Source organism: Cetorhinus maximus, chromosome 1 (assembly GCF_964194155.1).
Source record: "Cetorhinus maximus chromosome 1, sCetMax3.hap1.1, whole genome shotgun sequence".
Taxonomy (NCBI): domain Eukaryota; kingdom Metazoa; phylum Chordata; class Chondrichthyes; order Lamniformes; family Cetorhinidae; genus Cetorhinus; species Cetorhinus maximus.
Window position 1 is genome coordinate 96,776,784 of NC_135879.1, and position 21,910 is coordinate 96,798,693.

The 21,910-nt window shown below is 43.8% G+C and overlaps 1 long non-coding RNA gene across 1 annotated transcript; it reads left to right on the plus strand.

Annotated features, from left to right (window-relative positions):
* The first annotated feature begins 628 nt into the window (after positions 1-628).
* Positions 629-20,597, plus strand: LOC144685965 (uncharacterized). The gene is made up of 3 exons (XR_013577828.1): positions 629-831; positions 20,281-20,358; positions 20,543-20,597. It is a non-coding gene; the product is annotated as an uncharacterized LOC144685965 (long non-coding RNA).
* Positions 20,598-21,910: the final 1,313 nt, after the last annotated feature.

The following is a 21,910-nucleotide window of genomic DNA, read 5'->3' on the forward strand; positions in this document are numbered from 1 at the left end:
CCCCTCCCTCTTCTCTCCTCCCCCTCCCTCTTCTCTCCTCCCCCTCCCTCTTCTCTCCTCCCCCTCCCTCTTCTCTCCTCCCCCTCCCTCTTCTCTCCTCCCCCTCCCTCTTCTCTCCTCCCCCTCCCTCTTCTCTCCTCCCCCTCCCTCTTCTCTCCTCCCCCCTCCCTCTTCTCTCCTCCCCCCTCCCTCTTCTCTCCTCCCCCCTCCCTCTTCTCTCCTCCCCCCTCCCTCTTCTCTCCTCCCCCCTCCCTCTTCTCTCCTCCCCCCTCCCTCTTCTCTCCTCCCCCCTCCCTCTTCTCTCCTCCCCCCTCCCTCTTCTCTCCTCCCCCCTCCCTCTTCTCTCCTCCCCCCTCCCTCTTCTCTCCTCCCCCCTCCCTCTTCTCTCCTCCCCCCTCCCTCTTCTCTCCTCCCCCCTCCCTCTTCTCTCCTCCCCCCTCCCTCTTCTCTCCTCCCCCCTCCCTCTTCTCTCCTCCCTCCCTCTTCACTCCTCCCCTCCCGCTGCTCTCCTCCCCTCCCTCTCCCTCCCTTTCTGTCTTTCTCTCTTTTCCAGCTGTAATTTGAAACCTGAACCGTTTCCCCGCGAGGCGCATGTGCGCAAGTTTCCAGCTCGAGCTGGATCGGGTTGGAGTTGGAATGTGAGCCGGGGGAAGTGGAGATGGTGTCGGCGCGGCCATGACCCAGTCAGAGTTAGGGAATGTAAAGTTCAGTGAGAAGAAGCATGTTCCCGTGAGCGAGTCTGTTCGGGAATGAAGTGTCCCCACAATGTCCAGGAGAGGTGGCAGGAGGCGCACCTGGTGCCTTTTGCTCTGCTGCACTTGCCTTTCACTGGTAGGTGGGTTTGAGCCGCTCTCAGTAACAACTTCCTCTTTCTTCTGGGTTATCATTTATAAAAGCCTGAACAAGACCCAGGGTAACAAGTAAACTTGATTTATCAATAATCAGTGTTATTTATCCTACATTAGGCTAGATTTGCTCCTAAATTGAAAACACGGAAAAGTGAGGGTAACTGTGAATCATTCAGACCAAACGTCATTTTTAAAAATTCTTTCATGAAGAGTCAACGCTTGTTGTCCATCCCTAATTGCCCCTGAACAGGGTGGCTTGTCAACCACATTGGGTTTTTAAACAACAATCAATGATAGTTGTCATGGTGACTATCACCATTACCCAGACTAGTTTATATTTCAGATTTATTAACTGAATTTAAATTCCACTAGTTGTGGTGAGAGTTCGAGCCCATGTTCTCAGGGCATTAGTTTCAGCCTCTAGATTATCGGTTTAGTGATACTACCTCTGCACCACCATCTCTCCATGTGTTAGATTTCATTTCTAGGGCATATTAATCCTTCCATCATGGCTACAGCTGTTTTTTTTACTGTTTGAACAATGGCAAACCAGATTAAGATTTCCAGCATCCGCAGTTTTTTGCTTTTATATAAGAGTTTGTGTTTCCTTAAATTACAACAACGACAACAATTCAAAATTACTTCACTGGCTGCAAAGGGCTTGGGGCCTCTTGAGGTGAAAGTTGCTCTATGAATTTGCATTATTTTTCTGACTTTTCTGTACCCTTTACTTCTGAACCATTTTCAGCTAATTGCGTGTAAACATCAATCATAAGAATACTCCAGGTCAGATGGAAAAGTTAGGAACCTTCCAGTACCTGATTATAGACACAAAGTTAAATCAAAATCTATCTCCACCCTTAAAAAGAAATATACTTTTAAATTATGTTATATGAACAGCAGTAATGAACCCTATTCTGACTTAAATTCTATACAACTATTATCAGTTTAGACAAAGTCACAAACACATTGCTTGGCCATTGCTCCATTCCTTGTTGGCCCATAGGCTTGTCTTCTTTGAATAGAAGCCCTTCCCTTCAGTGAATCCAGTTATTGTATTAGTTACCATTTATTAGATTCCTGACTATGGGCTTTTCTGCTGTCTGGGCAGTGCCCCATATGTTGCAGAGCATGTAGTTAGATGTTGTGGTCTCTCCACAAATACTAGTTCCTGCTTTCTGCCAGTGCCTTTGGTTCCTCCTAACTATCTTTCCATTACACAACCTTACAATGCATGATCTGATATCTACTTACTGATGCTCTTCTTCTTGCATCCATTTCCTTGTTCCTGTTGGCTGAATTGTAATAATGTCTGCTTTTATAAGCTTATCAAGTTCTTGGGGATTTTTTCTTTTTGTTTGGCTTTTCTGAGGTATGGATTTTCTTGTACATCATTTACTATCCTCCATTTCAAAAATTGGTTTTGTGTAAAGAACTTTTGGTTCATCTGTCAAATAGTCTGATCTACCCGTTGTCTTAGTTGAGAAGAGGGGGTTAAGGGTTTGACAGAGTGTGTATATATTTTTTGAAAAGTACTGCCTGTATCAGATATTGCCTCATGCTCAGCATTATCGATCACTCTTGTAAGCGTATAATGCCTGCTGTGGTCAGGGGTGTTCCTTTACTGCCTTGTGTTTAGTTAAGTGATAGCATGCTCCAAGGAATTATAACATAGATCCAGTGTAATGTTTATTTGTCACTGTGACCTTACTTGTGCTGCCATGCATGCTCTCCTGCCATTACAGTGGATGGAATGAAAAGCAGTCTTGTAAGATACCATAAAAAAAGCAAAATTATGGGGCTCTGTCACTATTCCATGGCAAAATTCACTTATAACGTAGCTGGTTCTGGATTTGGGAGCTTTTCTATGTATCTGACTGGACCGATCTCTGATGCCAATGTGTGTTTGGACAAAAACCTTAGTTGGAAGAATAGTAACCACACTGCAAATTTCACCCACTTTGACCGCTGTGTGTTTCCCATTGTTAATGAAGTAAAGTGTATGATGCAAAATCAGAACCATATAAACTTCCAAAATTCTATAGACTCTGGAATGATTCTTGCAGATTAGAAGGTGGCAAATGTAATCCCACTATTTAAGAAAGGAGGGAGAGAGAAAATGGGGAACTACAGATCTATAAGTCAGTAGCAGAGAAAATGCTAGAAGTGATGTGATAACTGGATACTTTATGGTAGGTTTGAGGATGTTACCAGCAGAATAGATGAGGAAGAATCAGTGGATGTGGTGCATTTGGATTTTCAGAAGGCTTTCAATCAGGTCTCTCACAAGAGGTTAGTAATCAAAATTAGAGCACATGGGATAGGGGGTAATATACTAGCACGGATTGAGACTTGGTTAACGGACAGAAAACAGAGAGGTGGAATAAACGGGTCATTCTCAGATTGATAGGCTGTGACTAGTGGGGGGTGTCAGCTGTGGCTCAGTTCATAGCACCCTCGCCTTTGAATCAGAGGGTTGTGGGTTCATGTCCCACTCCTGGAAAACCAAGAACTGTGATTGTACTCGAAAGAAGTTGCGATCTGTGACTGTTGGTAACTCGAAAAAAGAGTTTCCACAATAATCAGTGCTTGGGCCACAGCTATTCACAATCTGTATCAATGATTCTGATGTGGGGATCAGTTGTAATATTTCTAAGTTTGCTGATGACACACAACTAAGTGGGAATGTGAGTTGTGAGGAGGATGCAAAGAGGCTTCAAGGGGGATTTAGAAAGGCATAGTGAGTGGGCAAGAACATGGCAGATGGATTGTAATATGGAAAAATGTGAAGTTATCTATTTTGGTAGGAAAAACAGAAATGCAGAGTATTTCTTAAATGGTTAGAGATTGGGAAGTATTGATGTCCACAGGGACCTTGGTGTCACACATGAGCCTTTGAAAGTTAACAAGCAGATGCAGCAAGCAATTAGGAAGGCAAATGGCATGTTGGCCTTTGTACAAGGAGGATTTGAGCACAGGAGTAAAGAGGTCTTGCTTCAGTTTGTATAACGCCTTGGTGAGACCACTCCTGGAGTATTGTGTATCGTTCTGATCCCCTTGCCTACGGAAGGATATACTTGCCATAGAGGGAGTGAATGAAGGTTCACCAGACTGATTCCTGGGATGATGGGATTGCCCTGTGAGGAGAGATTGAGACTGGGCCTATATTCTCTAGAGATGATCTCATTCAAACATAGAAAATTCTTACAGGGCTTGACAGGGTAGATGCAAGAAGGATGTTACCCTTATCTGGGGTGTCTAGAACCGGGAACGTAGACTAAGAATAAGGAGTGGGCTATTTAGGACTGAGATGAGGAGGAATTTCTTCACTCAGAAGGTGGCAAATCTTTGCAATTCTCGATCCCACAGAGCTGTGGAGGATCAGTCATTGAGTATGTACAAGACAGAGATCAACAGATTTTTTTTATAATAAAGGCATCAAGGTATGTGGGGATAGTGCAAGAAAATGGTTTTGAGTAAGATCATCAGCCATGACCTCATTGAATGGTGGAACAAGCTCCGGGGGTTGAATGGCCTACTCCTCCTATTTCCTATGTTCCTATAAATTCAAAATGAGTAATCAATCCCTGTCTTTCCATTTTATTGTGGGTAGCTTGTTGAGCTGGTGCCATGATTGAGATAATATTGTTGTATGAAGTATTGGAACACCCTCATGTTAAGTGATGGTCTATTGTCCCAACTAATCTCATTTGAAACACCATGAAGTACAAAGCGAACTTTGATTTTAGCTATAACATTTTCCTATTTTCTTGAAAATCACGTAGTCTGTTTATTTAAAATTAACCAGCGCAATATTCAGAACATAAAAAATAGATTCTTTCGTTCTTCAGACAGATCATACCCTGTTTACTTTCAGCTGTGGGTAGTGCTTTCTGGTATTTGACTGCTAATAGGCACTTCCTCTCTTTGTGTTGTTGAAATTGTTAGCATACATCACATCTCAATCTATGTGTCTCTACGTCCCTGTTCAGTAGAGCTTGGTAAACCGGTGCTCCAGCTCTCTCGGGACAGCTTTGTATTCTGATGTATCTTAAAGGAACTCGGTACTTCATCCCTTCTATAAGATTGAGTTTTATTGTTACAAGGATGTACTTTTTGAAGATACAATTTCTAATTTTTCTTTTTCTGGCTGGATTTTAAAATAACAGACAATGCAGAGACAATGTAAAATACAGACAATGGGAAAACTGCCCAGATTGCTGTAATACACTTTCATATTCCACCAAGTGGGAGGAAAACAGACACTCAACACTCTGGGGAGCATGAAAGACCCTATCCTCTGTTGATTCATACCATCCTGAGACTTTTTCTCCATAGGGATCTTGAAATTCCAGGAGTTGAAGTCCATGTAAAACTGCAATTCCTGGAGGCAATTTCTTTTCAAAACATAGTCTGTCTTTTCCAGAAGTCGATTTTTTTTGCAACTGCAGTTTCTTTGGATGGAAATTCCCCATCTCTGTGCTGGACTTTGAGCTATATGGAGATAGAGTCCTGAATTTGGGAGAGATGAGAAGGGAGCTCATTATTGCTTCATTGGCAGCTTTTCCAGGATTCTGTTTTAGCAGCTTACGTGCTGTATTAAAAGAGATTTCAACAAATGGTTACTCCAGTCACATGACCTCTCTTCCCATGATGATTTCAGAAGGTATTTGTTTAGATGATGCCTGAACTAACTGTGGCTATTGTCCCACAGCCTATAATGTCCAGCCATTTGCTTCTGAATAATTCATTATTCATCTTGATGAGGTAGGAAAATCACCTTTCCTTTTGGCTATTGTTCGGGTAGACTTTCTCTCTCCACTTGAGAGGTAGCCTTATAGAAGTGCAAATGTGAGGCCCAGTGCAGTTTCAGTAAATCTTGTGAAGTAGTTCTTGACATCTGCAGGTGTGAAATTCCATGAGGGTCCCTGGGCATGCCTTTATTTTGTTCCATATTGAAACCTTCCAGAAAGCTTGTCAACTGGTAATACCAGACATCGGGTGACTTGTGGCAGCTATCTAAGTCAGTGTCTTTGCTTGTTTTTTTAAAAGTCATTTTCAGACAGTTCAATATATGTTTGATCAGCAGCTCCAACAACACATAAAGTTCGATACCATTCAGGACAAAGCAGCCCACTTGATTGGCACCCCACCCACAAACATTCACCCCCTCCACCACTGATGCTTAGTGGCAGCAGTGTTTACCATCTACAGGATGCATTGCAGGAGCTCACCAAGGCTCCTTAGACAGCACCTTCCAAGCCCATCTAAAAGGACAAGGGTGGCAGATGTGTGGGAACACCACCAGCTGCAAGTTCCCCTCCAAGCCACACACCATCCTGACTTGAAAATATATCGCCATTCCTTCACTGTCACTGGGTCAAAATCCTGGAACTCCCTCCATAACAGCACTGTGGGTGTACCTACACCACATGGACTGCAGCAGTCTCAAGGTCAATCAGTGACGGGCAATAAACGCTGGCCTAGCCAGTGATGCCCACATCCCATGAATGAATAAGAGAAAAGCCAATGAAATTAAAGATTAATACCATTCATACACAAGCCACATCATTGTGCCACCATATACTCCTTTTTTAATTTTCATGACTGTACAAAAAAAAAACCGATAAGTCTATCCTCTCACTTTGCCATCTGTAATTGTGTGTGTGTGGGCCCAGACGAATGCTTGTGACCCTATGAATGCTGGTTGTGATTTACCTAGTCTTTTAGTTCGGGAAATAGTTTCAATAAACTTTTCTTGTTCTGTGCTTAACCTAAGAAAACCTGTCGGAATAATTCTTTACAACCTCAAAGTGTAAATATTGGAACTCTTACAGAATTGGTGAAACACATTGCCTCTAAATTTAAAAAAAAACCTTGTTACAGCCAAGTCTGGAGTGGGAGAAAAGTGGAGTCATTTCCCCCTTCCTCAAGTGGTCGTAACACTGACTTATAACCCTTGACTACCTGACCATCCTGGATATTCTAGAGTTCATTTCTAGAGTTAACATGCAGTAAAATCTGGAGTAGCATTCTCTTATGTCAGACCATCTTTTGCCATTCTCAATAATTCCAGATTTTCAACTACACCAGTACTTGTTTAATGTTAATATATACATCCTCATGTGGAGGTAAATATTGCAGCATATTGATAGTATCTGAACATGTCACATCATTTTCTTTATTGCGAACTTTTCTGATCATATGTGCATACAGTTTATATGGTGTATTAGCAAGAAACAGCTCCTAGCCTTTGTTGTAGACATAAGATTTGTATTTTTGAAGATGTAGCATCCTTCCGAAGCATCGATTAGATGCACAAGTGAAACTCTTTTCAAAAATAACTTCAAGCGGCTTGCAATTACTTTCCATATTAATATTCTTTCCAAAGGAATATGGTTCAAATTTCTCCAAATCAGAATGGTTGTCAGTTCTTTTTGATCTGAGCATTGTTGCTTTCCATTTCAGTTAGTTGGCGGGGGGGGGGGGGGGGGGGTGTGGGGCCAGGGGCATTATCATTGACCAGAAACGGAACTGGACTAGCCATATAAATATTGTGGCTACAAGAGCAGGTCAGAGGCTAGGAATCCTGCGGTGATTAACTCACCTCCTGACTCCCCAAAGCCTGTTCATCTACGAGGCACAAGTCAGGAGTTTAATGGAATACTTTCCACTTGCCTGGGTGAGTGCAGCTCCAACAACACTCAAGAAGCTTGACACCATCCAGGACAAAGCAGTCTGCTTGGTTGGCACCCCATCCACAAACATTCACTCCCTCCACCATTGAAGCAAAGTGGCAGCAGTGTGTCCTATGTACAGATGCACTGCAAGAACTCACTGAGCCTCCTTAGAAAGCACCTTCCAAACCCATGACCACTATCATTTAGAAGGACAAGGGCAGACAGATGGGAACACCTCCACCTGGAAATCCCCTCCACGCCACTCACTATCCTGACTTGAAACTAAATCATTGTTCCTGCACTGTCACTGGGCCAGAATCCTGGTATTCCCTTCCCAACAGCACTGTGGATGCCCCCACACCACATGGATTGCAGTGGTTCAAGAAGGCAGTTCACCGCCGCCTTCTCAAGGGCAACTAGGGATAGGCAGTAAATGCTGGCTTATACAGTGATGTTCACATCCTATGAACAGATAAATAAAAATAGATGCTGCCTGTACATCTGAGTATTTACAACATTTTCTGGTTTTATTTCAGATTTCCAGCATCCGCTGTATTCTACTTTCCAATTTTGTTCTTCTGAAGTCTGCTACTATCAGCTTCACTGTTTACTACATTTCTGAGTTTCGTGTTATCTGCAAACTTTCAAATTATGCCCTAGATATATAAAAACTATAGTGGTCCCCGAGAAGCACAACTCCACACTTCCCTCCAGATTCAAAACAACTATTCACCATGAGTATCTGCTTTCATTACCTTAACCAATTTTGTATCCATGCAGCCACTTCACCTTTAATCCTATGAGCTTTAGTTTTGCTAACAAGTCTCTTACGTGGTACTTTATCAAACTCCTTATGAAAATCCATATACACATCAACTGCACTACCCTGTAGGGATTCTATACAAAACCCTAGAGTAATAAAATTCATGTCGAGGAATAACCATATTGGCAAAAGGGATAATCACTAATTTAGAGTCCAAGCTAATAAGGTTTTTTGGACAATAAAGATTGATACTTAACATTTCATTAGTTGAGGCATTGCATGATACACAAGTTCAACATGTGTTGGTCTGTCTTTCCTGTGGATCCCTGGACTTCTGGGATCTTCTCCTTTTGGCCCGTTGAACCCAGGACTCTTGGACTCATGATGTCCTTCGATATTTTAGCTTAGCCGACTTAACTAACATACAAATCTCTTACAGCTTTAAGACTCCAGCTCTAATAGACCCTTTTCAAACCCACAACTTCCCAGTCTACCTTAACCACTGAGACTTCCAATCCACCTTAATGCTGAAGCTGCACACTTCACAGCTGTCTGCCTCTCTCTTTTTCTCTGGAGGAAACAGCTTTCTAAGAACGACTGTGGTTTTCCCAAAATGACTAAGGCTGTACTGACTATCCCAAGCTAGACTTTAACTTTCTGAACCATTGCTCGGCAGCTAAGTGTATAAGTGTTTTCTGTTCACTCTCTCTTAAGGCGATTATTTTAGCCCTGGCAATCCTGCCTATACTGGATCCACTCTCTAATACTGGATTCTTATGGCAATCCTGAACCCTGTGACAGTTACTTTGGTCACAAGCTAAGCCCAATACTGGGTTCTTACAGCAATCCTTCAGCCGTGACAAATACCTGTCAACTGGCAATGTCCTGCGCAAATGCTAGCTTCTTAGCATGTGGTTTCCTGGCAAGTGCCCTACTCCTAACTTCTTATCTTGACAAACATCTTGTGACAAATGCTAACCCTTGGCAAGTGCAAAGATATCAGTGATGCACCCCTATTTTTATACCCTTTTTGCCAGTAGCTTGGCAACATTTAGACAAGTATGTGCACCTGGATCAACACAATTAATGACTTCTAGCCCAATATTTACACCAATGGGAAGAGCGCTCCCATTGGTCCCATAGCAGTCTAATTTGTACCAGAGGTCCTTGGAACATTCTTGGCCCAAGACCATTCTTCTAGCCAATCAGCTTTGCAGCCTTGGCATCCTTTCTAACTGCTGAACTATAACTTATATCTTTGTCCAGAGGCCCTGGAACATCTGGTCATCAGACCACCTTCCTGGCTAATCAGCAATGAGGCGTTGCCTTCTCTTTATTACTAAGTTAGAGTCACTGGAGCCCAAATATGCAAAATGTCCTAGCAATAACTTCAGTTCAATTCCAAAGGTCCCACATGTTCTTAAAGCTATATCACAGTATTCGGCACTTAGAGTTGCCAACTTTAAGACTTAACAAAAAGCCTAAAATTCATAAATCATTCTAATAACACATACAAATTAAGATTTATCATCATTAGGCTTATGTACAGTACAATTTGAAAATTTAAGGCTTATTAATTACACAAATATGCCATTGAGGTGATTTCTAACAACCCTGATCAACTTGGTCTCTTACTTCATCAGAGAACTCAATCAAGTTGGTCAAACATAATTTGCCTTTAATAAAACTGTGTTGGTTTTCATTGATTAACCTAATTTTTTTCCAAGTAGCAATTAATTTTATCATGGATTACTGTGTCTAGAGGTTTTTTTATGGCATTTTATTCAAGAAACACATTTGCAGCCCAAAGGCTGAATTGTGGTGTAACTTGCAAATAGAAATTCACTTATAGACTAAGTACTGAATTTAAAAACATGGAAACATGTGACAATCATGTAATAACAAAATAGACGAACAAATTCAGCAGGTAAGAGGGAAGTAGTGGACAGTATATTAAAAAGAAGGAATTAAAATTTTATTAAAATTACGAACCAATACCATTCTTACATTACAAGCACTGAAGTACATAAAGATTTCATCATTTAAGTATTTCATTGAGGACCTGAACCATGTAAGGATTAGAGCTTATTTCCCCCTCCCAACCTCACCACCACCTCCCCCCCGCCCCCAATACCTTCATCCCCCCTCCAACCTCACCCTCCCAACACCTTCGTCGGGAGCTACATTAGCCGAAACTCTGAGTTACCCTGATCGCTCTGGATGGGGTGGTGGTAACTAGTTCTGAAATTGGGCAGATTGCATAAGGGATTTTCTGAATGTAGTACAAATATTAACTCTCTTTGTTTGTTGAGTTTTGAGCTTTGTGCTTTGAAAGGCGTTGTCGTACAACTAGTAGTGAGGGCCCGAGATCAATCTCAGCGTATGCTCCTGTATTCTTTTGATCTGAGCAGTTTTCATGTGTGTGAGGCTACAGTGCCACACAGGCACAGTATATTCGACCAAGGGATGGATGTGGCAGTGTAGATCAACAATGGGTCGTGGTCAGGGAGTCTGAAAGGGATGAGCAATCTGAGAATTAATGTTTATTTGTTTTCTTTTTCATACTGCCACTTGGCCGTCCAACTTCAAGCCAGCTTGAATTGATATACCCAAGAATTTCAAGGCTTTCACCTCTGCTAGGGTGTAATTGCCTAACTTTATTTCAAGGGTAATGTGCTGATGTCTACCAAACTCTACTCACATGGCATTACATTTAGTAGCATTTAGCGCCATACTGTTTTCCTCACACCATTCATTGATAGCATTGAGAATCTCCCTGAACTTCACTGACCACACCCTGTGGCATAGACTCCATGACTGTTCTGTCACCTATGTATTTCCAGTATTTTAGCCCAGTAGAAGAGAGAGCATCATTAATGGGGATTAGGAACAGGATTGGTCTCGGCCAAGTGCCCTCAGGTACACTGTCAATTGAACACTTTCAGATATGCAGCCATGGTATCTGACATGTTGAATGTGGCCGGTGAGGAAGTCAGCAGTCCATTGGACGCTTTGGGTGGAATCGCCCAGTCCCATTGGCAGTGGGTGTCATGGCGGGCGGAGGGTAGAATTCAAGTTGTATGAAATCACAGCAGGATCATCCGATGGTCTCTGTCATGGCGGAATATGAATCCCATTGGAGGCTGGTGTGAACACAATTTGCATTCCACTAACTGGATGCAAAGTAAGGCCCGATTGGAATCGTCCCACCGTGCCTGGTCTACCATTATGCCGGTGGGAAAAAGTGCTGGCCCAGAACACACATCTAGACAAGCGTGACTTGCAGAAATTGAGACTTACCTTTAGGGCCTTGCTCAGATCGCGGACGTTTAAGGAGTAGATGATACTGGAGCCTTAAAGCTACTGGACCCTGGAGGAACACGTGCATCGCATGCAAGGTGGATCCTCATGCACATGGCTCTGCCACGGAGGTTGGGGGGGTGAGTTTGGGAAGAGTGGTGACAAAGGTTTCGGGAGTTGAGGTTGGGAAGGTGGGAAACGAAGGTGTCGGGGGTGAGGTTGCAGGGGGAACAAAGGTTTCGGGGAGGTGAGGTTGGGGGGGGATGAAGGTGTTGGGGGGTGAAGTTGAGAGGGGGGACAAAGGTGCCAGGGAGGTGAAGTTGTTGGGAGGGGGGGTGAAGTTGTTGGGAGGGGGGGTGAAGGTGTTGGGGGAGTGAGGTTGGAAGGGGGTGGATGAAGGTGTTTGGAGGGTGAGGTTGGGGAGGGACGAAGATGTCGAGGGTGAGGTTGGGAGGGGTAAAGAGGGAGTAAGGGTGGAGGAGGGAGAAAAGTGGGGTGATTTCCTGGCATATGTGCAAGGAGGGATCTGTGGAGTCATGACTGCCTCCTGGGTAGCGAACTGAGGGTGGGTGTGGTAGGAGGGAATGGTGAGAATGAGAGAGGGCAGAGTGAGCCAGTAGGGTGGGAGGGTGAGGGTGTGGTAATGAGAGAAGGTGTGGTGAGGGTGATTGGTGGAGACTTTGAGGTAGACACGGACCCTGGGGGTGGGAGGGAGGAGGTTGGGGACGTCGCTGTGGATGGGGGTGGGATTTTCAGGAAGGTAGAACCTGGGCACCCTGGAATGACGAGGGTTCGGGTTGGTAGGTGACAGTGGGGAGGTGGAAGGTGTTGTCAAGGGGGGGTCAACAGTGATGAGGGAAAGGGCATGGGTAACTGGAGGAAGGTAAAGGACGGGGGAGCTAATCAAAAACTTGACTATGACCATGGTTTTCAAATCGAAACCATAGAAAGCCTTGTGTTGGACAGTAAGAAGTGCTGCATAAGAGTGTAAGCAGTGGGGAGCAGAGATGCAGGTCAGCTCAGATGGTCAACTGGAAGAAAGCCCCAGCAGGCAGCATTGAAAATGCTGGGGACAATGAGATGAGTGTGATGGATGAAGGCTCTGTGTGCGTGGGAGAGTACTTGCATGAGGCCCTGCCACACACACACACTTCTCCCTCCAGAATCATTGGTGGTCCGGCTGCATGCAGCTGAACTAGTGACAAAGGGAAGATGAAGGGGGTGAACTCGCGAAGCCTGTCAATGAAGCTGAAAGACAACATTACACATTATTCAGTGAAAGTGAATATATTTTCAGATTATAAAGTGACAAAACACATTCCTCCATGCAACCACTTGTGATCAGAATTTCTTAACTTTTCCAGGCCTACCACTACTTCTAGGTGCTGCCCTGATATCTGCACTAAGGGTGGAGACAACCTGTGCAATGGTTGGCCCTGTTGCCTCTGATGACTTCAGTGTGTGGTCTCTGGAGAGGCAAGGCCTTGAGGGCCCCCAGTTTGCTTTGGCTGTCCTCCTGTAAGCCAGATCTGTTTGTGGTGACAGAGGATAAGGTTGAGGGGTCATAGGCAAAAGGGACTTGGAGGGAGCAGACAGTATCTGAGATTCCTGAATGGATGAGCCAGGAGTGTCCAGCTGCTGTTCCTCCTCCCTTCAGGTGCCCAAGGGCCCTGGCCTGACTCCTTGAGGAGAAAGAGCACCTAGAGGGACATCGAGGTGCCCCGTTTCTCCCTTGCGTTGCCACTGCAGGGATTCACCTATGGCTAACACGATGGAGTGCAGGTCTGTGCGCACCTCCACATTCTGCTGGACCAGGGTCTCCATGGTGTCTGCCATCCTTCCCATGGAGACCTCCATACATGCACATGTGATCACCACTTCATCAGAGAGCAGGTGGAGACATTCCTCCAACCACTCTGTTGAGGGCTTCCAACAGCTCTGTGTGATGTTCCCCCGCTTTCTGCTGACTCTCCACAATGAGTTGGAAGGCCGAATCCAGAGGCTTGTCATCTGACTCTGACCTCACAGATGCCTTTTCCCCGAGTAGCAGGGAACTCGGTTGAACCTGCCTCCTCCTGCTACGGACATGTGTCCGTGCGGTGACCACCAGGTTTTGAACCTGAGCCTGCTCTAGATCTAGGTCCCACCGAGGTGTGTGTCTTTGCACAGGTGGAGGGTGTGGGTAAGCACTGTGACGGGTCTTCCAGGCTGCTTATTTCCAGCTCCTCAATGGGCGAGGTGTCCTCTTGGCTGGAGGTGAGGACGTGGATGGAGCTGAGGGACTGGCTTCTTGAGGGTGTCGGTCGCTTGGCAGAGCTCCCTGTGAACCAAAGTAGAGATAATTAGTGCATGGCAGCAGAGTCAAAAACAGGAGAGTTGGCACTCACAGTTACGTTGGGAGGGATCATATGGTGCAGGATCCTCACGAGAGCGTTTGCCACTGACCTCACCGTCACCACAGGCACGGTCCTTGTCATTGCCAGTGAGCGCAATGGCACACTCCTCAAAGTGAGTGAGGGGCCTAGTGTGGGCCACTCCACCCCCAGTCTGGGAACTCTCCCTGCTGTTGTGAGAAAGCTTCTCCTGCATGAAAGCAGATGGAGAGAGTGCGAGCAGGACATATGGCACTGCGTGGAATGTTTGTGTGGTGAGCGGAGCCATGGATGGGATGAGGATGTGAGCTCCAGAGAATATGAGCCTGATGGAGATATGAGGGTGAGTGTGAGAGTTTGTGGTGTTGTCTCTTGATGTGTGAGATCCCTGTGGACGTTTGATGGGTTTGTGAGTATGTGAGTTGAGAGTGATGAGGTGGTTGACTTACTCTGGTAGAACGGTTGAGACCATTCATCCTCTTCTTGCACTGGATGGCTGATCTCTTCTGTGCTCCGGTGGCACTGACTGCCGCTGCCACTGCCTAGGCCGGATTGATCACTCTGATGGACCTCCTGCGGCCAGAGTGGGGGTAGAGGACATCGCGGCTGCCTTCCACTGCCATCTGGCAGGCACCCCAGGGAGGCATCACTAAATTTGTGGGTTGCCGTCTTCCTGGCTTTTGGGGCCATCTGTCGCCTGAAGCTGTCCTGGTCTGTAGACATTAAGTAGACTGCGCTCTGGCGCGCTTTAAATATGGTGCCCCAGAGTGAGGAAACGCTGAGGTCACAGCGTGGTGGGCAAATCCGAGCCTGGCTGCCAATGATCCGGCATGTTTCCCATGAATACATTATGAAAGAGGCGGGATGTGCTGGGAAGGGGATGATATGGCGCGAAAACCCGTCATTGCAGCCAGCAAGTAAAACTTCTTTTTTTCACGCCCGCTAGTGCATTTAGTTCAAATCTGAGATGATTTGGCCCTTAATTTTATTAACTTCTTCACCACAATTGCATGATCAACCCTGTCAAATACCTTTGAAAAATCTGTTGTAATAATGATTAAGGTTGTTCCCAGCTTATCAGTGCTTTTACAAAGGAAGTTCACAACATCAGCCAAACAGTAGGTTGTCGATCTTCCAGCCCTGCAACCAAACTGATGACAGTCAAGTAGAGGATCAATGTCTATGATAGTAGCCACTTAGTCAAGAATTGGTTCGCAATCTTAGAGAAGTGATTGGTCCAGGGTGATGGGACATAGTTTGTCCAGTGTTGCTGATTGTTGGTTTAGCACTGGAACAACAGTTGCTTTCCTCCATTGACTTGGAACTATTCCCTCAGCAAAGGAAGCATTCAAGACATCACTTAATGGAACTTTAAGTTCATAGACGAAGACTTGGATGACTCAAGCTCCAGCTGGACTAGCTGACTTTCCAGGTTTAACTCTCAAGAGATCTCGGAAGACTTCCCACAGTTGGGTCACAGGAAATTTTCTTTCAGGTAAGAATGTCCACAATTGGGAAAAGTCCCGAGGTGCCATATCACCAGTAATGCCTGCAAATATTTATTAATGACATTGGTGATGGAAAATAACTGGGACTGACCTCCATCAGGAACTGCAGTGATCTGAGAGGAAGATGACATCATCAATTTCATGTGTTGATACCATGCTGATGGATTATCCTTTCTCAGTTGCATTGGTTACGATGGAAGTGAGCTCTTGTATTTGCAATAGCATGTTGGATATTGTTATGGTGATCCTTCCACTCCTGGGAGACCCTGCTGCGGTAAAGCCAAAAAAAGTTTGCCTTTGGGATAATCCAAACATTGTCACTTTAATGAATCCAAACACTCCTACAAGGGAAGCATATATTCAATGCTGACAGCAGGGAGGTGTAAAATGAGTCACATTTAGTAGAAGCAGTAGAAAAATTGAGTACTTCAGGCCAAGAGTGGAAAGATATCTAATGCCCAGAAGCTTGGTAACTGGAGTCCCTCATCAGCCTCACAACATGCCTTATTGATATATTGGGACGATATAGGGTTGGCAACTATAGAGACCAGAAGACAGAGTCATGATCACTATTGCCAAGAGGGCTTGTGATCTCACTTTCTTTGTATTGTGTATACAGATTGGTTAAGTTCTTATCAAAATGCAATATTTCTCATATTATCTTTTGGAGAGCAGTATTACTACAAATTGGGTCGGTGATCACTTGACTGAAATCCCCTAAGATGACAAATCCTACTTTTGGATGGCCAGATCGAATTTCATCGACTGTACTGATTGGGTGTTTGATTAATTCAGATTCCTTACCACAATTAGGGGGCGAGTATACGGCAGCAACATAGATTCCTGAGACACCTTTGGGCAAACAAAGGATGCAGATGGACCCACATTCCCTCAAAATCTGCTGGAACTGTAATGTTGTCAAGTGAAGTTGGATTGAGTTCCTGTTTACACATCACACACTGCCGCCCTTTTGAGCTAAGCGGAACTTTGAGGAATGAAGAAACCGATCCATTGAAAAATAATCAACTGATTCACTACGAAGCCAGGATTCAGTGATGGCACATAAATCTGCATGGGAGTCATGGATAACTTTGCTGAGTTCATCAAATTTGTTGTCTAGAGATCATGTTTCCCATTTAGATTTTTGAAAAGTTATAATTTTTTCTTCCATTTCTTATCAAAGGTGCTTTGTTGAGATAACAAGATTCAATTGGTTCAGTGCCTGGGATTGTGGCTTTACAGAATTTTTGAGCCAATTTGCCACTGTGATTTGAATCCTCTGGATTTTGCTCAAACCAACATATTGTCGTCTTCTCCTAAGACAACCACATTCCCTACACACCTGATGTTGGGTGGAAACAGAGGTCTTGGTACTTTGCGTAAACTATATAGTTGCTCCAATGTATACTTGGTTTTGTCACCTGCAACATGCTTGACCTGCGTTGATCCCTGTTCCGAGCTTCTGGAAAGTGCTTATGAAGAGAGCTGGCATTGCTAGGACCACCCTTGGGGTTGGGAACCAGGGTTGGGGAGCCATGTGGCAGAAGCTAGGTGACAGGGACCAAGTGATTGGAGGCCAGGCGATGAAAGCCGGGTGGCGAGGGCCCTGTGATGGAGGCTAAGTGTTGGGGGCTGGTGTAGAGCCAAGTGGTGTAGCCTGGGTGGCGGAGGCTGGGTAATGGGGGCAGGGTCGTGGTGGGGGCTGAGAGCTAGGATTGGCAGGCTGTGTGTGCCAGGATGTGCTAGAAACTTGCATGAGGGCTGGATTGTTAAGCTGATTAGCCTGTTGTCGTCGAGTTTATTGTCCTTTTTTGAACAGGAGTGTAGTATTTGGAGTTTTCCAGTCCTCTGGTACCCCTCCCATATCCAAGGAGTATTGGAAGATTTTGGCCAGAGCCTTCTCAATTTCCACCTTTATTTTCCCCAGCAACTTAGGATACATCTTATGTGACCTGGTGACCTTTCTACTTTGAGCATTGGCAACCTTTTAAGTACATGTTTATCTACATTTATCCCATCCAATTTCTCTGCTATCTCCTATTTTACTGTGGCAAAGGCAGCATACTCTTTGATGAAGATTTTTTTTGTCCCTAATTTTTCCCAACCTTATTTTGACTACCCTTTTATTATTTATAAATGACTGTTGGGATCTCTTTTATGTTACATGCCAATCTATTTGATATACTCTCTTTGGCCCTCTTATTTCCTTGTTCAGTTCTTCCTTGTACTTTTTCTGTTCACTTTAGTTCTCTACTGTTTTTTGAACCTAACATTTCTAATAAGTTTATTTTTTCTATTTCATTTCAATCTCTAAATCTTTAGTCATCGAGGGAACTCTAGCTTCGGATACCTTTCCTTAACCCCTTGGTGAAATGTGTTTAGTCTGTACTCAAACTATCTCCTCTTTGAAGACCTTCCATATATATAAATCTAAACCACAAGATACCTGTATTTGAATTGAATGGCTTGGGCTCCTCCTTTGGCTATGTGGTCAGATGTAGTGTCATTATTCTGGGGTTAATGTATCAAAGCAAGATGGGTAGTGTTTTGTGATTGAATTTGTTTGTCAACTCTCTGCATAGAACCATAAGTATGCAGTAAAGAGAGTCTTGCGGCTCTTTACACCTGTTTCTCTCTGAAACAACTACTGAAACTGTCTGGTTCCAATGTTCCAATCTGGTTCCTTTTAAAAAATTTTCAAGAAATTATCCACTTCACTTTTGAAAGCTATAATGGATTCTGTTTCCATCATGCCGTACCAACTCTGCATAAAACAATTCTTCTAATCTTTCTTTTCATTTTTGTTCATGCTGATCTTAAATTTATGCTTTCTATTTACAAATCAGTTGAAATAGTTTCTGCAACTCTCTGTTTGAATCCTCTGATCAGTTTTACACCACTCCAGATACACCGAAACAGCCTTAATCAAAGCCATGAAATAGTCTGTGAGTTTGACAAAGGTGCATTATCTATACTTATCCTCCTCAACCTCTCTGCAGAGTCTGACATAGTTGATCATATCATCCTGCCCCAGTGTTTTCCTTCTGTTGTCTGTCTCAGTGGTAGACCCCTTGATTGGTTTCACTTTTACTTATCCAATCAAAGCCAGAGCATATTCACCTACGGTTTATCTTCCCATTCACCATCTCCTTGGGATCCATTGGATAAACTTCTAAATGTACACTGTGACATTTAACCTGTTACTGCCCCTGCCTTAGCCCATTTGCTACTAAACTCATGTCTTTGCAGTAACCAAATCTGTAAATAACAATGCTCTCCCACTCAGCCTCCTATACCCTCCATAATTTCAGTATATCCAAAGCTCTGCAGCTCCTACCCTATGCATTACATATCATCACAGTCCTTGCCAACCTGCATTACCTCTCAGTTCCCAATGTTTTAATCTTCCAATCTCAGATTCTCATCCTTGTACATAATTCCTCATGTGGCCTCACCATATGCTAATAATCTTTCTCCTACAACAATCTCCAACCTCTCCGTTTGTACGTCCCCTCTTGCACATCTCCCTTTCTTTACGTCATTGGTGGTGGCCAGGTCATTAATCACTTAGCCACTCCAATCAGCCAGACTCCCTAAACCCCTCCATCTCCCACCTCCTTTATGATCTTTTTTAAAAAACAACCTTATGATAATCCTCCCAATGTTTCAGGATCCAATTTATTTTCTTGTGCCACAGTGAAAGATGTTAGGTTATTTTTCTACATTAATATGTGCTCACGCACACAAGTTGTAGTATCTTCCTAATTAGCAAAATCCCTATAATTTTTAGTGTTTCTCTTGGAGCTCCTCTTTTGCTCTAAAGAAAAGAGCCCCAGTTTCTCTAGGCTTTGCTTGTAGGTATTGAGCCTTATTTATCCTAACTTGTTTAGATTTTACTGTTTATACAAGGTCTTTGCTATGCCTCACTGGTAGCACCCTCACCTCTGAGTGGGTCCAAGTTCCACCCCAGAGTCTTGAGCACTAATCTAGGCTGACATGCAAGCGCAGCATTGTGGGAGTAATGAGATGTTATCTTTCAATGAGACTATAAGCCAAGACTGTGTCTTCTCTCTCAGATGTATATAAAAAAATCCCACGGTACAAATTCAAAGATGGGCAGGGGAATTCTGCCCATGTACTGACCAATTACCATCTCGTTGTTTGTGAGATGTTGCTGTATGCAAATTGGCTGCCGGGCTTTCTATATTACCACTTTGATTACACTCTTGCTGTAAAATGCTTTGAGATTTCCTGAGGTTGTAAAAGGTGGCCTATAAATGTAATTCTTTCTATTATGTGTGTTTTTGCTTGAGTTACCTTGCCTGATTGACTATTCCAAATATTTATCATTGTTCATTTATTTAACATGTAAGGTGGACAGGGAAGAAATGGCAGGAGGCAAAGGATGACAATTACAAGTGTGACAAGTTTACATTGTCAGAACTCAGGAGTATAAATGTGCCCATAGGAATATATATTAGAAAAAAAAAATGACAGTGTGTTAAAAAATGTGATATCAGTATGCTAAGTGACATGAAAAGGAAGTGCAAATAGATGTCAGGTTTTTAATATAAATGGGCAGATATATGCAGGAATTATTAGCACAGTAGTATCATTTGAGGTTACAATGATGTCAGCTCCCCTCACATGAAGTAGTTTCATAAACTTAAATGAGATTACTGTCTTGTAGCAATCCCTGAGTATGTGCCATTCCATCTTAATATGCTTAGCAGAATGAATGTAATAAAACATTGGTCCATCAGTATTGTTTCTCTTGATTTATATATAACCTTGATCTCTCTTGTGCAGGTTTTCTTACAGTTTTTTTTAAATGAAATGTCCACTCCAACTTTACCTGGTCATACGTACAAGGACAACACGGCCATTGTAAGTATTAGAGATGCTTGACATATGAATTGCATTATTTATGAGTTATCTAGTCATGAGTGTCTGTTAATGCAGTGCAGCTGAGGAAACTGAGTGCAGACTTGGAGTTTGGTGAGTTTTTGAGGAGTTTGGGGAAGGGGGAAGGAGATGTTCATTTCCTTTTTCTACCTTTCTCACCCTGTAGGAATTGGTTCCTGCTCTACTACAGGAAAAGGAGCTAGCTGTTTAGTGAGTATTTGGTGAGTGGTTAAGGTCAATTCTATTCCTAAAGTTTAAAATAATGCAGGAACTTATAGTAAAATTAATAAAATTTCTTTAAAAAGTAACATAAATAAGTGAATAATATAATTAAGTAATTATTTAAAACACAAGGATGGCAGGACAGGTGATGTGTCAAGGCTGCAGCATGTGGGAGCTCCTGGATAACATTGTGATCCAGGGCAAACACATCTGCAGCAATTGTTTGCAGCTTGAGGAACTTTGGCTAAGGGTCATTGAGCTGGAGGCTTTGCTGTAGACTCTACGACACATCAGGGAGGGGCAAAGTTACCTGGATGCTTTATACCAGGAAGCAGTCACACCACTTAGGATAGGGTCTTCTGATTTGGTCAGGGACAGGGGAATGTGACTGTGAGTGAGGCAGGTAAGGGGACCCAGAGGGCAGGAGTGTGAGCCTCTGCAATTGTCCAATAGGTTTGAGGTTCCTTCAGTTTGTTTGGACGAGGCCGGGAGCTGCAGGTTCGATGAGCAAACTCACCATGTCACCGTGGTACAGGAAGTCATTCAAGTGGGGGGAGCAAAAAGGAATGTAGTGATAGTAGGGAACAACATAGAGGGATTGACATTGTTCTCTGCAGCAAAGAGCAAGAGTCCAGATGGCTGTGTTGCCTGTCCAGTGCCAGGATTTGGGATATTTGCTCAAGGCTGGAGAGGAGCTTGCGGTGGGAGGAGGGGGATCCAGTTGTCATGGTCCATGTATGTACCGATCACATAGGCAGAATTAGGAAAGAGGTTCTGCGTAGAGACTAAGAGGAGCTAGGTGCTAAATTGAAAAGCAGAACCTCAAAGGTTATAATCTGTGGATTATTACCTGAGCCACGTGCAAATTGACATAGGGTATATAAAATTAGAGAGCTGAACACGTAGCTCAAAGACTGGTGTGGGTGAAGTGGGTTCTGGTTTGTGGGGCACTGGCACCAGTACTGGGGAAAGTGGGAGCTGTACTGTTGGGACGGTCTACACCTGAACCTTGTTGGGACCAGTGTACCTGCGAACCGCATAACTTGGGAAGCAGAGAGGGTTTTAAGCTAAATAGCGGGGGCAAGGGATCAAATGTGGAAAGACGTGACACATCAAAGAGCAGAATCAAGGTAAGAGAGGAAAATAGTAATATAGGAAATGAGGGTCAGAGAATGGCAGGAAGGGACAGAGAGAAAAAAACATAAGGCACCAAGAATCAAGACTAGATGTCACAAAGATAACAAACAGACAAAACTAAAGGCTCTGTATCGCATGTAGCATTCATAACAAAGTAAACAAATTGATAGTGCAC